This window comes from Triticum urartu, chromosome 5A (genome assembly GCF_056163025.1).
Source record: "Triticum urartu cultivar PI428250 chromosome 5A, HENAU_Tu73, whole genome shotgun sequence".
In the NCBI taxonomy this organism is placed as follows: domain Eukaryota; kingdom Viridiplantae; phylum Streptophyta; class Magnoliopsida; order Poales; family Poaceae; genus Triticum; species Triticum urartu.
In genome coordinates this window covers 537,593,716-537,608,631 of record NC_141877.1, presented here as the reverse complement: position 1 = coordinate 537,608,631, position 14,916 = coordinate 537,593,716, and the positions used below count along the sequence as shown (strand labels likewise).

Below are 14,916 nucleotides of genomic sequence, written 5' to 3'. Positions count from 1 at the left end.
ATTGTAGTAGTATATAACAATTTCATATAAGGTCTAGTTGAGTATGTGTGTCGTAGTAAAAGTTGCTCATTCTACTCATTCTGCTCATTCTACTCATTGTGTCATTGTGTGTTGTTTGGTAGTTGGGCTACAAAATAGCCATGGGTTTATAGTAGAAACAGAAATTCCATATCAACGGAAACGAAAAGTTCCATTTTCACATGTGTTCCACCGAAAAACATCATTTCATTTTTGTTTCCGTTGCCACATAAAAAATTCCATTTTGCATTTCCGTTGAAACAGGCAGCGGTGGCATCATGACATCGTGCCCTTCAAGGCACTGCCTTGACGATTCAGGGAGTCCTCGGAGTTGGAGCTTGGCGTGACTCGATTTCGGTTGGGGTTGCCACTCATGGGCCTTGGGGGCGCAATGTATTGCCATCGCCAATGCTTTTGGCGCGTCTTCTTCCTCTGTATCAGCTAAGTCCTCCCACCTACTTGCCGACTTCTCTAGGCATTGTAGGTGGGGTGGTACGTTGATTTAGTCGGTCCTATGGTCGTCGTGGCATCTTGGTTCCGTAGTGCATCAGTACTGGCTCGTCCTGTTTGCTTTGTGCCTCGTCTCCTCGTTTTCTTAGCTAGAGATCGGGCATGGCGAGTTCCCTTGTTGTTTGATTGTAGTAGAGGTGTGGTTCTAGTCCCAGGGATTAGCGTGGAGTTGTTTGTCTTTTGGTGTGGTTCTGACTGCTTCGCCCTTCTTCTATATGATACACCTTTACATGGTGTATTAAAAAAAGTCCAAACTCCAGCTATCCAGAGATGATTCAGAGATGGAACTTTTAGAGAGAGGAAAATTCATAGATGAACTTCTGGATAATTGAATCCTTTTCATTCCATTTCAAATGAAATAGATCCGGGGCTTTGAGATCTTTTACTCTAGAAAAAAAAACTTTTAAATAACCCGCACCAGCTTTCATCCAGCGGTGCATCCTACAAGCAAGCAAACAGTAGGCCGTCCCCATCAATTGTTTAAGATTCCATAAAAAAAATCCACATGTAAACCCAGGAACACATAAGCAATATTAACACGAAGCAAGACAACTATTAGCATTTTAGTACCTACAAAGTCCCAAAGTACTAACACGAACCAAAAGCGCTGCTGACAGTAGACAAAATCCCAGAAACTTTTTAATAGAAGCAAAAGCAACTCCTAAAAAAAGATGACCAGAACACTGAATCTTCCTCATGTTTCCTGAGAAAAAGGAATTGTATCCAGATCACGAGAATGAGACAGTATAGAATCTTATCCCGAACTGTTAAGGACAACACCAAGATCCAATTTGGTCCCTCCATGTCCGTTTGAGTTGAAACGGACATAAATCATAGCCCAACGCATGACTGCAAACGGACGGGCATTCATTGCTTTGTGTTAATATTGCTTATCCCGAAAAGAGCGCGGCCGGGCGGGACACGCGCCCTTGTCCTCCCCCTCCCCCCCCCCCCCTCCCCCTCGGCCGTGACACGACGTTCCCATTTCCCCCCTTCTCTCCTAAAAACCCTCCAGCCCTCCCGCTCTTGCCATGGCCACCACCCCGAAGCGCCCCACTCGCATCCCGGCCACCACCGCCGATCTTCCCGCGGCCCCGAAGAAGACACCCAAAAAGGTACTCTCACGGGAGCAGCTCGCTCGAGAAACAGGCAAGAGGAAAGGCCAGAGGACCGTTGCTGCGGACTGGGAAACCCGCTGCCTAGACCACCCTCGGCGCTGCCACAGCGCACCAGAAGGTGGTCGTTGAGGATAGCGAGGCCCTAATCAACAAGGCAACGCAGCACGCCCTCCGCATCCTAGGGATATGTCGACCCACACCAACCATTTTTACTGCCATTGCCGCCGCCATGGCTGCGGCTAGCACATGCTCCTCAACAACAACATAGATGGGCCAATCGCCAAGCTCCTCAACAACACCATAGATGGGTGGGCTTCATCGGGCACATGAGCATGCCGCGACCCGCTTCTCCACATCGTAGGATGCAGCGTGATTGCGTCGGCCACCCCCCCCCCCCCCCCCGGCCAGCATTGACCTGTACGTCACGCCTGGGTCCGGTGGCGGCGGCCAACATCGACCTCTACATCACGCCTGGGTGCAATGGAGGCGGCCAGTCGGCCGCCGGGTTGCAAGGGAAGCAGCAGTGGGTGATTCCTACGGCCAACCTTCCCGGCGCCCGCCAACTGTTAGATGGAACGCCCAACCTAACACCGTTGTAAGATGACCCGGACTTTGATGATTTCATGGAGAACATCATTTATAATGGTCGTGGCCAAGCTTTCCATCCCTGAGGGCCATGGCCAAGGCTACAATCTTGACGAGACCCAAAGCCAAGACGGTTGTGGCTAAGATGATGGTGTCGAACACATTGACCGCCATTGCAACCAAGAGGAGACTGACGGCCAAGATGATGCATGGCTTGAAGACACGTATTGGGGAGATGAATAAGAGGACGTAGACATTGTGGAGGAGCCATTGTTTATCGACGAGCTCACCCTAAGAGCCAATGCACAAAAGATGAGGCAAAGCATTCGCACGGGATCATATACCAAAGATGAAGACAAGTTTATTTGTGAGAGTTTGGTGGAAATAGGGAAAGATCCCAAGACTGGCACCAAGCAAAAAGGTTCCCCTTTTTGGGGGAGAGTTCATGCGAATTTTCATGAACTTAGGTAGTTTCCACCCTAGAAGTTTGCGAGTATTCGTGGCCTCAACTCAATCAAAAAGAGGTGGGGTTTATCCAACAAGAATGCAATAAGTTTTGTGCCGCCCTTAAGAATGTTGAAGGCCATCCCATGAGTTGCCCGGGCGTGAGTGACATGGTGTATTACCTCTTCTCTTTTTTTGTTTCTATGTCACGTTTTCATGTTTGTTGCATTTTGTGTCCTCGCAATTAGTTTGTGGCCTTCGCTTTCTTTTTTTGTAGGCATTTCAAACTTTGGAAGCCTTCAAGGCCCAACATGCGAACAAGCCTTTCACCGTCACCCATTGTTGGATGCTCGCCAAGGATTGCCACAAGTTTAAAGGTCAATATGCCGCACTAAAGAAGAATGGAGGGGTGGCGTCTGTCGTTGGGCATGAAGATGGATTGAAACGGCCGAGGGGCAAGACCAACTCAAAGGTGGACGAGAAACATGATGTGGCATTTTTCGCCTTGCAAGCAACTTTGGGAGGCATGATGACTCAAAGGGAAGTGAGGACGAGAAGAAGCAGCAAGGAAAACACGATGGCCTTCATGGAGCTGAAAAGAAAGAAGATCGAGATGGAGGAGGTCTACAAGAGGAGGAAGTTAGAGATCAAGGAGGCCGTCCAAACAAAGAAACTTGAGATTGAGACCACCAATGCCGACACCAAAGCAAAAGAGGTGGCACTAGCTTTCATGACCGTGGACTTGAGCAATATGTCCCCAGAGAGAATTTGGTTCGAGAAGAAGCAAAAGGAGATGCTCGAGCAAGATGATTGAGCTACGACCAAGACTGGCGTCATTTTATATGCCGGCTTGTGTGCCGACATGAATTTAGGGGCCGCCAGACATGAACTATGGTCGTTTTTCTGTGCGCTGGCAAGTGTGCCGGCCGCTGGCTTTTATTTGTCGGCGTGAAAACAATGGGTGTGATAATTTTTTGTCGGCTGGGATGGGTGTCGGCTGCTGGTGCTCTGACTGGCATGAACTATGGCCGATGGCATGACTCTTATTGCGGCGTAAATTTCTATTCATTTCTCTTTGTCAAAATATTCAGGCCGCGGAACGAAATGCGTCCGCCGGATGGGCGCACGGCCAGCGCAGCAAAGGTAGAAAGGGCCGAATGCAGACCATTTTTCCGACCCAAATAGACATAAATCCAAACCAAACAAACATCCGTTCGGGGTCATGCGTTGGAGTAGGCATAAAAATCAGATAATAATGGACTTATGAGAACAATCATGGGACGGTCGTACCTACTCGTGACTTTTCGCTTCGGAAGCGAATGCAATGACGCGATACCACTATTCTACCACAAAACTCCTGCGGCCATTTGAATAATGAAGAATTTTATGCTTCTGTATCTTATAAGGTTTGGTGACCAAAGTTTAGCACGTCTCGTTCATTCATGCTAAGGCAAACTACGACGTTCTTGCACCATTGTCACCGCTCCACACCTTTGCGGATTCTTCTATCACTGGACCGAAACAGCAACAGCAAACCGGCCAGGTGGTAGGCGAAGAGAAAGTTGTTCAAAAGATTGTAGGCGGGGAATGTGGGAGCTCATGCCAGCTTGAAGATCAAACAAAATTGTGGAATCATCAACGCCAAAATACGGGAGAGGGACGTGAACATGGATGGCTCTGAATCGCTCCTGGCGGAGATGAAGAGGGTGCAGATTTTTGTCCCTGAAATCTCAGTGAATCAGCAACAGCAAAAGATAAGCAGCAGTAGTAGGAGTAGCACAAAGCACCAAATCTTCTTTTATATATATATACTAATTGGAGGCACCATAATAGGCTCCACGTTAATCCACATCATCAAAATTAATTTAGCCATTAGATTATAAATTTGATGGTCAAGATCTAAGAAAATACGATGCATCAATAACAAAATAAAAACCACGCACGTACATGAATAGGACTAAGCCCACACGATACAAAAAAGTTGTCAACGCCCACATCTAAGTTAGTTGCTCAGAATCCCTCAAAAAAAAAGTTAGTTGCTCAGAAAAAAAAAACACACGTCTAGGCTCTGTAAAAGGAAAAACAAAACATGTGTCTTTCCTTTAAATTTGGTGGTCAAGATATATTATACGTGCTAGGATTCAGCTCACACGTACAAAAAAAGGCCCAAGTTCTGAAAAATAAATAAAAACAACATGCCTTCTTTCCTTCAAAAAACACACCGATAGGTGTTAAAAAAACACACAGATAATAAGCCTTGAAATCCCTAAAAAACTAAGTCTTGAAGCTGCACGTAAAAAAGGAGTCCAAATCTCAGTGTGGAAAAAGCAAATTCCACACACATACATAAAAATAGACCTGAAGCCTCACGTCGAAAAAAAGAGCCAAAAATAAATTGTTTTACATTTACCGATCTTTCTCTCTAACACTAAAATCTCTTGAGTTTGTTGTGGATAGGAGATATTCTACGAGTTAACAGCCCATACATTCAAAAAAAATTTCCACAGTGCCCACGTCTAAGTTAGCTGCAAAGAAAAAACAACCACGTCTTGGTGCTGAATAAACAAAAAAAAAAACTTGACCTCTTTCCTTTAAATTTGATGGTCAGGGTCTTTCAGAAGCTAGATGTTGCCTCATGAACACAAGTAACCCCGCGTACATGAATAGGATTAAGCCCGACGTCTCCCTGACGGGTTCTCTTTCTTTCCATTAAACACTAATATAATTGATATTGTACATTCACCTTTAATAAAAAATAATCTTTAATAATGCTAGAATATTAAGTTAGTATGGGTTCATTATCTCCAGTTAAATCAATAAAGCACTTTGTTTATCAGCAAAACATCCTAGAGATTTGCATACCTATTTGTTATTCTGTTGCATGGTTGTCGTATAATAAATAAGAGATCTTTTTTCTATAATATGAAACTGTAAAAATAGCAATGGCCCATTAATTTCAATCCAAAAATTATAAGTGCCAATATTAGACGTGTGTGCATATGGTTTTTTAGGGTTTTTTAGGTTAAGGCAGTTATGTATGATTATCATTCCTTGGTTTAAAATTGAGAATGTATAATCTAACTTTTATTTTTATTCTGCTATTTTATTCTTTTCATTGATTTTTTAAATATGTCTCAAGTTGTCTCCATTTCGTTGCTTTGTTTCCTTCATTTTTGGTAATACAATTTTGAGAAACCATTGGCGATAGACACGCGAACTGTATTCTTATATGTCGCGAACTGTATTCTTATATGTCTGAAAAAGTACTAGTTATCAAGTGGTTGCACAATAGTTATGTTGAGTGTGTTTCCTTGCATACTTTTTTTCAGTTATGTTTTCATTGACAGTAGGCACAAATTAATCAATGATGCCAACTTATATGGATGATCCTATAGGAATCTCAGTATGCTTAAACTGTATCCTTTTTGGAGGCCAAAACTAGACATCTATGTGTTTTTGCCTTAATTACTAACATAATATCCATAGAATCATACAATTATAACAGATCTACCATCATGGAGTATTTATATTACTATAGTGTGCCATCATGGAGTAGTTCCTAGCCCATGCAGAAGCACGGGTTGACAACTAGTCGTTCATAATTGGGGGCAGGCGGGAACAGACATTTTCATAAAACGTCATATAGAGAAAAAGCTTTTAGAAGGCTCATATCACTTATACAGCGGTGCATATCAGATAAGCAAATAAAAGACAAAGATCCCAAAGTAATTAACAGAACCAAAAGTTGTAGAAAAAATTCCCAAAGATTATAAATGTACAAGGACAAACAAATCACAAGGACAAACCGGATACTTTTTTTTAGAAAAGGAGGAGGACCCCGCATGCGAGCAATTCAACAGGAATTGGCCGCATTCTTTCTTGACCACGTGATCGCTGAAGACGGAGAATACTATGTGGACCATGAGTCCGTATGATTATATTTGTAAGAGATAATTATTGTATATATGTAGCCGGTAGTGTCGGATAGATATACGAGAACTTGTTGTTCGACCAATCTCTCGGAGAAGGAGAGGTGGTCGATATCACTTCTCTCTGTATGCATATATGTTCATGACGATCTTCTGTTTCCTTCGTTTGCTTACTACCTAGCTAGCGTGTCTAGTCCTCTCTATACGTATGTATAGTACGTAGCGTCGACCAAGCACGGACATAAGAGAGGACACTTCTCTCTATTAATTATAGCTAGCTAACACAATATATGAAACACCTAAATTAACCCCCCAACCCCCCTCCTTTAAAAAAAACAAAAACCCCAGCCACAGAAATGCTGACGCGTGGATGCCTATTGGTCCCGGTTGGTGCCACCAACCGGGACCAAAGGGTCTCCTGCCTGGGCTCCGCGCACAGGCCACGTGGAGGCCCATCTGTCCCGGTTCTGGATTGAACCAGGACTAAAGGTACAGGGCATTAGTCCCGACCCTTTAGTCCCAGTTCAGGAACCGGGACAAAAGGCCCTTACAAACCGGGACAACAGGCCCTTTTTCTACCAGTGAATGGAGCTCGCGGGTCAAGCCCCGCCGCGGTTAGGGCGGGGCAGCCGGCTCGCCGTGGTGGTGGCGGTGGTGGCACGAGCCATCATCGATTCCCGACGTTCCGTGGCAGAGATACTGGCCATCCTGGGCGCGATCCTCCCCGGGGTTAATGGGGAGATAATGGATATGACGCGTATGGAGAGGGTCAGCATCGCGGTTCGTCTTCATTGGGTGGAGGTCGTGGCTTTGCTTGGCAAAGCGATGATATGACGGAGCGTCCGTTTTACGGCCCTCCGGGAGGTTTTATGGAGGGGGCATCTGGCCCAGACTACCGGTAGAGAGGTGGATACAAAGGTTCTCGTACTAGCTGCGGTGGCAAGAACAGCTACCGTCAGCCTCCACCGCCTGCTACTAGTACCGCTTTCGACGTCCTGAGCCGACGGTGTCCTCGGAGGTGGGTGCGGCGCAGACGCCCGCGTTATCTGGGCAGGTCTTGGCTGCAGTTTCGGCCTTGGCTACTGCGGCTATGCTCGCGATTGAGCAGGCGGTGGCGGGTGCTGTGGGGGTTTCTGACAAGCTGGGCGGTGAGAGAGCTAGCAAATGGGCCCGCAAGAAAGAGAAAATACTTTGCTATCGCTGTGGTGAGCAAGGGCACTTCATTGCTGAATGTACTGCTGAACTTTGTCACACTTACTCCAAACCGGTGCATGCTACGAGAGAGTGCCCTCTTCTGCGTGAACCAATGCCGGGTGTGACTATTTATGGTGTGAGCTGCGCTAAGTTGATGTTTTTGAATCTGCCAGTGCTATGGAGATCCCTGATGTGCCTCAGAATGCGACCACGGGGGTAGTGAATGTGACCAAGGGTGACTTGACTGATGCACAAGCTGAATGAGCTAGCTCCAGATAACCATCAGTGAGAACTTATTAGGCTCATGGATAATATGTACAAGGTTGACTTTCCCTCGACTGAGGACTTGGAGCGGCTTCTGAGTTTTGGGTTGTGTAGAGGTCCCGGTACTCAGTGCATCCTCGAGTTTCATGAGTGGAAGAAGGTTGAGCCGAAGGATAAACCTCTCACTCAGGTTTGGCTACGATTCTCGGGGGCACCTTCAAAGCCGTTGAATGATGTTCGAGTTTTGGCTAGTTTGGGGACGCTAGTTGGGAAAACCGAGAGGGTGGATATGGCCTTTACCTGCGCTAACGTGGTGGCCAGACTGCTTGTGAGTATCCTCGATATAGATTACATGCCAGATGTGCTCAAGTGGACTCATAGAGGCATGATTTATAACCTCGATATCGAGTTCGAGGACACCTAGCTTTTCTCTGAGGCTTTGGCTGTGAATGATGTTGACATGCTTGATAAGGATGATGGCTCGGGGAATAAGGAGGTGCGAGAGGATGACCGTGGGCGCGATGCGTCTAACATCTCGGGTTCTGATGCACCGGCATCCGGGAAAGGGACTACACCCTTGACGGCTGCACCCATGAACACGTTGAGATTTGGTTCGTTCGAGCCTGCTTCTGCTCCTCCTCGATTATGGAGCGATCGGGTGGAGCGTGATGATTTACTTGAGCGATCGCTTCCTCCCCTGGATTTTGTTCTTGCTGATGTACAGGTGGATGATGAGTTTGTTGCGGCGATACACTCGGTGGAGAGTTCACCGACATCACCGGGGGCGATTGATCTGGGAGCCCAATTGTGCCTAGTTGGTGGGGATGATCTTGGGGAGGTGGCCCTATGATCTACCCCTCCATCTCCGCTGGCGAAGAGCCCGACGAGGACTGGTGCGGAGGTGGCCGTGCCGCGGGCTAGCAGTGCGGTCAGATTGGGTGGTGGGCGCGGGCAGGAGGCCTTTGCCCCTGTCTCTCCTTTGACACACTCGACCACGACAGCCGGACGGGGTGGGGGCGCAGGCAGGAGGCCCCCGCCCTTGCCTCTCCTATGGCACGCTCGGCGTCGATGGCTGGACCGGGAGGGGGCGCGGGCAGGAGGCCTCCGCCCCCGCTTCTCCCTTGGCGCACTCGGTCGCGGCGGTGTCCACGGCGGCTGCTCCGCCTCAGGTGGCGAGCCCGATGGTGGCCATGCCTCACTCCAGCGGTGGGGCCATGCCAGGAGGGGAGCGCGGGCAGGTGGCCCCCGCCCCTACTTCTCCCTTGGCGCCTTTGCTTGGTGGGGATCCTGTGGCGTCCCTGGGATCCGGTCACCGGCCGTTGCCGTGGGAGGTTTTGACGACTCTCAGTGGTTTATTGGCTGCCCTAGTTCAGTCGAGCTCTGTTGGGGGTTGGCAAGGAGGCCCCACCCCAAATGGGGCCATGCAGGAGGAGATCATTGCTTTTGGAGGGATCCTGGATCCTGTTTCTGAAGGACGAAGGATGAGCAGTCGTCTTTAGGATCAGCCGGATGTTGATGATATGCAGCTAAGGTGCGCTATGGGGGCGGCCAAGCTTCGTGACATTTAGGTCACTACTGGTATATTGGTCAATACGTCAAATTTGATTCTACATTTGTCCAATGATGAGATTGTTCACAATGCAAATCAATTAGGGGTTTCACTAGGTAGTAATGGTAGTGGAATCACTAAATCAGTTAATGATATTCTCGATCTCGAAGCGGAGCGCGCTTTGGAAATGATTCGTAACTTAGCATCTGTTAAACCCATGAATGATTCCTACATAGATGCGTTGGGAGTCAGGGTTCTTGATAGTTTTTGTGCGGATCTTGCCCCTTCACTTCCTGGGACATAGCAGGATGAGGGATTTACCTCCCCTAGGGACTCGATCCATGTAGGTGTTCCAGAGGTTAAGTCCATGGAGTCCGGTTGTGAGGACCGGCTGGAGGATCAAAATAAGCCTAAGCGGAAGTGGAAACGAAAGGTTTATCTAGTTTTGGCTGTGCGTAGAAGTGCTAGGATCTGTACCTCTAAAAAATTTCATGATAAAATATGAGAGGCACCTTTTGGAATAGTAGAGGTCTTAAAGACTTGGCTAAAAGAAGGTTTCTAGCGGATGCGTCTATTGAACACCAGTTGGATTTTACCGCCCTTTCCGAAACTGGAAGGGACAATTTCACACCCCAGTTCCTTAGCACTTTATCGGGGGGTGTCGATTTCGACTGGCATTGCCTACCTCCAAGAGGAAGGTCCGGTGGGATCTTACTTGGGGTTAAATGTGAGTCTTTGGAAGTTCGGAGTGTGGTCATGGGAGATTTTGCGGTAAAATTTTGGGTCAGATCAAAGGCCAATGGATTAATTGGGCATTGGTGACGGTGTATGGTGCCGCGCAGCTAGAACTCAAACCAGATATTTTTGGCTGATCTTGTTCGTATTTGCGGTAGCGAGCAGCTCCCAATCCTCGTTGGGGGTGATTTTAACATTATTCGAAGGATGAAGGAAAAGAATAATGATAATTTTGACGACACATGGTCTTTTATGTTCAATACCATAATCGAAAGCCTGGATCTTAGAGAAATAGAGCTTTCTGGTAGGAAATTCACTTGGGCTAATACATTGCCAAACCCGACATTTGAGAAGTTGGACTGTGTCCTCGCTAGTGTCGAATGGGAGCAGAAGTTTCCCCTGGTAACAGTCCAAGTGTTATTGCGCGTAATCTCGGATCACACCCCGTTGCTAGTTGATTCTGGTGAGGCCACCCATATGGGGAATAAGAATATTTTTTCCTTTGAATTAGCGTGGTTTGAAAGAGAAGGGTTCCTAGATCTGATAGCACGAGAATGGGCTAAAGATTCAGGAGGGAGCTCTCCTGTTGAAAGATGGCAGAATAAGATTAGGCATCTACGAAGATTCCTTCGTGGATGGGCTAAGCATATGCATGGGATTTATAAAGCTAAAAAGGAAAGGCTCCTTATACTTATTCAATCCCTAGATTTAAAAGCCGAGTCCACTATTTTAGATACCAGAGAACTGGAAACTAAAATGAAGGCGGAGTTGAGACTGAAAGAACTCCTTCGAGAGGAGGAATTGAAGTGGGCATTGCGAGCTAAGGTTCGCAAAATAGTCCATGGGGATGACAACACTCAATTCTTTCATATGATTGCAAATGGCAAACACCGAAAGAAGAGGATATTTCAGCTTGAGCAGGATGAGGGGACAATTTTAGGACAGGAGAACCTAAAAGTCTATATAACTAATTACTATAAGCAGTTGTATGGGCCTCCAGAGGATAACTTCGTATCCTTAGATGAGTCCAGGGTTGAGGATGTCCCTCAACTTGCGGCGGACGAGAATGATATATTGACTGCCCCATTTACAGAGAAAGAGGTGTTTGAGGCCATTTCACAAATGAAGAACACTAAGGCTCCAGGGCCGGATGGTTTTTCGGCGGAGTTTTACAAAAAGTGCTGGCACATTATCAAAGGGGATTTGCTTCCGATGTTCCATGAGTTATTCTCTGGACAGCTTCAGTTGTTTCAATTAAATTATGGAACGATAAATTTACTGCCTAAGAAAATAGAGGCCGTTCGTATTGAGAAGTTCAGGCCTATCTGTCTTCTTAATGTAAGTTTCAAAATTTTCACTAAGGTCGGGACTAATAGGCTTATGCAAATTGCGCACTCTGTGGTGCAACCGTCCCAGACTGCTTTCATGCCATACAGAAACATCCTAGAAGGGGTTGTCGTCCTGCATGAAACGCTCCATGAAATCCACACGAAAAAACTAGACGGAGTTGTTTTCAAAGTGGACTTTGAGAAAGCGTACGATAAGGTCAAATGGCCTTTCCTTCAACAGGCTTTGCGTATGAAAGGTTTTGATCAAGCGTGGAGACACCAGGTAGACTCTTTCACGCAAAAAGGGAGTGTTGAGATTAAAGTGAATTGTGACATAGGTCACTACTTCCAAACACACAAAGGACCGAGGTTCATAGTTGGAAACGGTACCGCTACGAGATTCTGGGAGGATACATGGCTAGGGGAGACGCCCCTCGCACTCCAATAGCCTTCTCTGTATAGCATTGTTCAGCGCAGAGACGCGTACGTTGCAACAGTACTGCAGTCCACTCCGGTCAATATTCAATTTCAGAGGACGCTAGTGGGAAACTGTTGGGAGGCCTGGCTCAATCTTGTTAGAAGATTGATAGATGTTCAGCTGTCTCAACAGCCCGATCGGTTATGCTAGAAACTAACTAAGAATGGAGAGTTTTTGGTCAAATCCATGTACTTGGATGTTATCAATTCTAGCGCGATTCCTCGTTTGAAGCATGTTTGGAAAGTCAAAGTACCTTTGAAAATCAAAGTGTTTATGTGGTTTGTGCATAAACAAGTTATTTTAACCGAGGATAATTTGGCAAAACGCAATTGGACAGGATCTACAAGATGTAGTTTTTGCGACCAACATGAATCAATCAAACATCTCTTTCTTGATTGCCCTCTAGCGAAAATTTTGTGGCGGTCGGTTCACATAGCATTCAACATTACTTCTCCGAATTCTATCAACATGTTATTTGGGACGTGGCTAGATGGGATAGATTTCGATACAGCGAGACACATTCGTGTAGGAGTATGTGCTTTATTATGGGCAGTCTGAAACTACAGAAATGATTTGGTCTTTAACAAAACAACAAATATTCATTTTTTGCAGGTTATTTTCCGAGCCACTGCATTGATCTGTATGTGGTTGCTACTCACTCCGACGGAGGACAGGTAGCGTTTGTTTACTGGATCTACCCGATGAGAGATGGTAGCTCGGGCTATTTTCAACCGGTTTGGATGGTGGTCATGTAATAGGATGGGCATTTAGTGTTTCTATCTTTTTTTGCCAGCCAGTCGTGGTTTTTCTTTTACTGTTTAGCTCTTGATGAGCCTTTTTTTTGTTCTTGGATCGAGACAGGCAGACTTGTATTGGACCTTTTGCTTATTAATAATCATGGCCGTATGCATCGTTCTAATGCAGAGGCTGGGGTGAACCCCCTTTTCAAAAAAACAAGATATGGTATAACACACGGCACGGTCACAAGGGCATGAACATGGTGTTCGAAGCAGAGAGACATAGGATGCTCGGCCCAAACAGAGAAAAAAACATACCTAAACTCACCATCCTGGGAAATATCCCAAACCAATAACACGACCACCAACATCTCCAGATCCAGAATCGAGGACACCACGATCAACTAAGATGACGCCTTCAGGAAGGAGAACAATGCCGAGACGCCATCGCCGTCCGATCCGGATACCTGAACCTAGGATTTCCCCTCACTACTAGGGAAAACCTTATACACAAAACATTAGCAGTAGCGCGGGCTAAAAACGCAGGCTGGTGCTAATTAGCAGCAGCGCAGTGTTTTAAACCGCGCTACAGATACAGTTATAGCAGTAGCGCGCCCGAGTACAAAAGCGCTACTACTAAAATTCCCACGGCTTAGCCGATAGGCTACACATAGTAGTAGCGATCTTCGCCGAACCGCGCTACCGCTATTTGCTTTGTAGCAGCGCGTTTACGCTGGGAGGCGCTACTGCTAAAGTAAATAAAATTAAATGGAAAGCAAATAGAAAAGTAAATGAAAATGAAAAAAATACAAAAAGGTGAAAGGAAAAAAATAAAATGTAAAGAAAAATAAATGAAAAAGTGGAAAAACGAGAATGGTATAGCAGTAGCGCGTATCCAGGAACGCGCTGTAGCTATGTTAGCAGTAGCGCACTTCCCGGAACGCGCTACTGCTACTTCTGACTAAACCGCTCGACTCGTTCTTCCCAACGGCCACTTCCCCCAAATCGCAACTCCTCCACTGTCGCCCTTGCCGTCGCCCGTTGGCCGCCGCGCACTCTCCCGTTGCTCTCCCGCCTCAACGCCGCCCCAGACCCCGGATTCGACGCCGCCCCCGACCCCGACCTCGACGCAGCCCTCCGCCGCGCGCCCGAGCCCCGACCCCGACCTCGACGCCGCCTGCCCCTCCCTCGCTGCAGTCACTGTAAGGCTCTGCCTCTCCTCTCCCCTACCCTCCTCTCTCTCTGCTAGGGCAATTTATATGTGTGTTGATGCTGTGTTGATGTTCATATGAACCCTAGGTGTTCATATGAACCAACCCTAGATTTGTTTAGCACAGTAGGCATTTTTAGCATTTAGGAAAAATGATTAGCAAATTTTTTTAGGAAATTAGCTAGGGCAAATTTTTATGAAAATGCCTAAACAGTAATTACATTTGCATATTGTTGTTATATGATACTAGCACATATGCCCGTGCGTTGCAACGGGGAAAATTGATGTTTTGCACAAGCATAATGTCCCACAGCATCGGATTCATTATGAAGGACATGTTGCAACGCATCATCGTCCTTCTAAAAAATGAACATAAAAAAATACGGCGCAATTTAGTCGTGTTCATATTTTCTTCGCGGGGCGTAATGTGTCCCACTGATTTCATTTAAAGACAATCCTTTTTAATGGCATTTAAGTATGATCCTTTCATTAATTACCATGAAGTTATCACCCGTTTTAGTTGGGGATCAAATCCTTCCTTTTCTAATTTAGTAGCCCCAACACATTAAGGCCTATAGATCCTTTCTTTTAATTATCCTACCGTTTTACCTCAAATTCTTCATGTAAAATTTATTAAGACCACAATCTTTCTAATAGTTTATTCCACCGATTTACCCATAATCCTTTCTTTAATTAGCCACATTCGTTTAAAATATTATATTTAAGCCCACAATCCTTCCTTTATTAGCTCATTCGCTTAATTAGCTCTCCCTAAACATGAGCCTTGGACCTCACCCTTCCCCATCTACAGGAACGA

The 14,916-nt window shown here is 46.2% G+C and overlaps 1 pseudogene; it reads left to right on the top strand.

Moving 5' to 3' along the window:
• Positions 1–7,189: 7,189 nt before the first annotated feature.
• Positions 7,190–10,116, top strand: LOC147972607 (uncharacterized; annotated as a pseudogene).
• Positions 10,117–14,916: the final 4,800 nt, after the last annotated feature.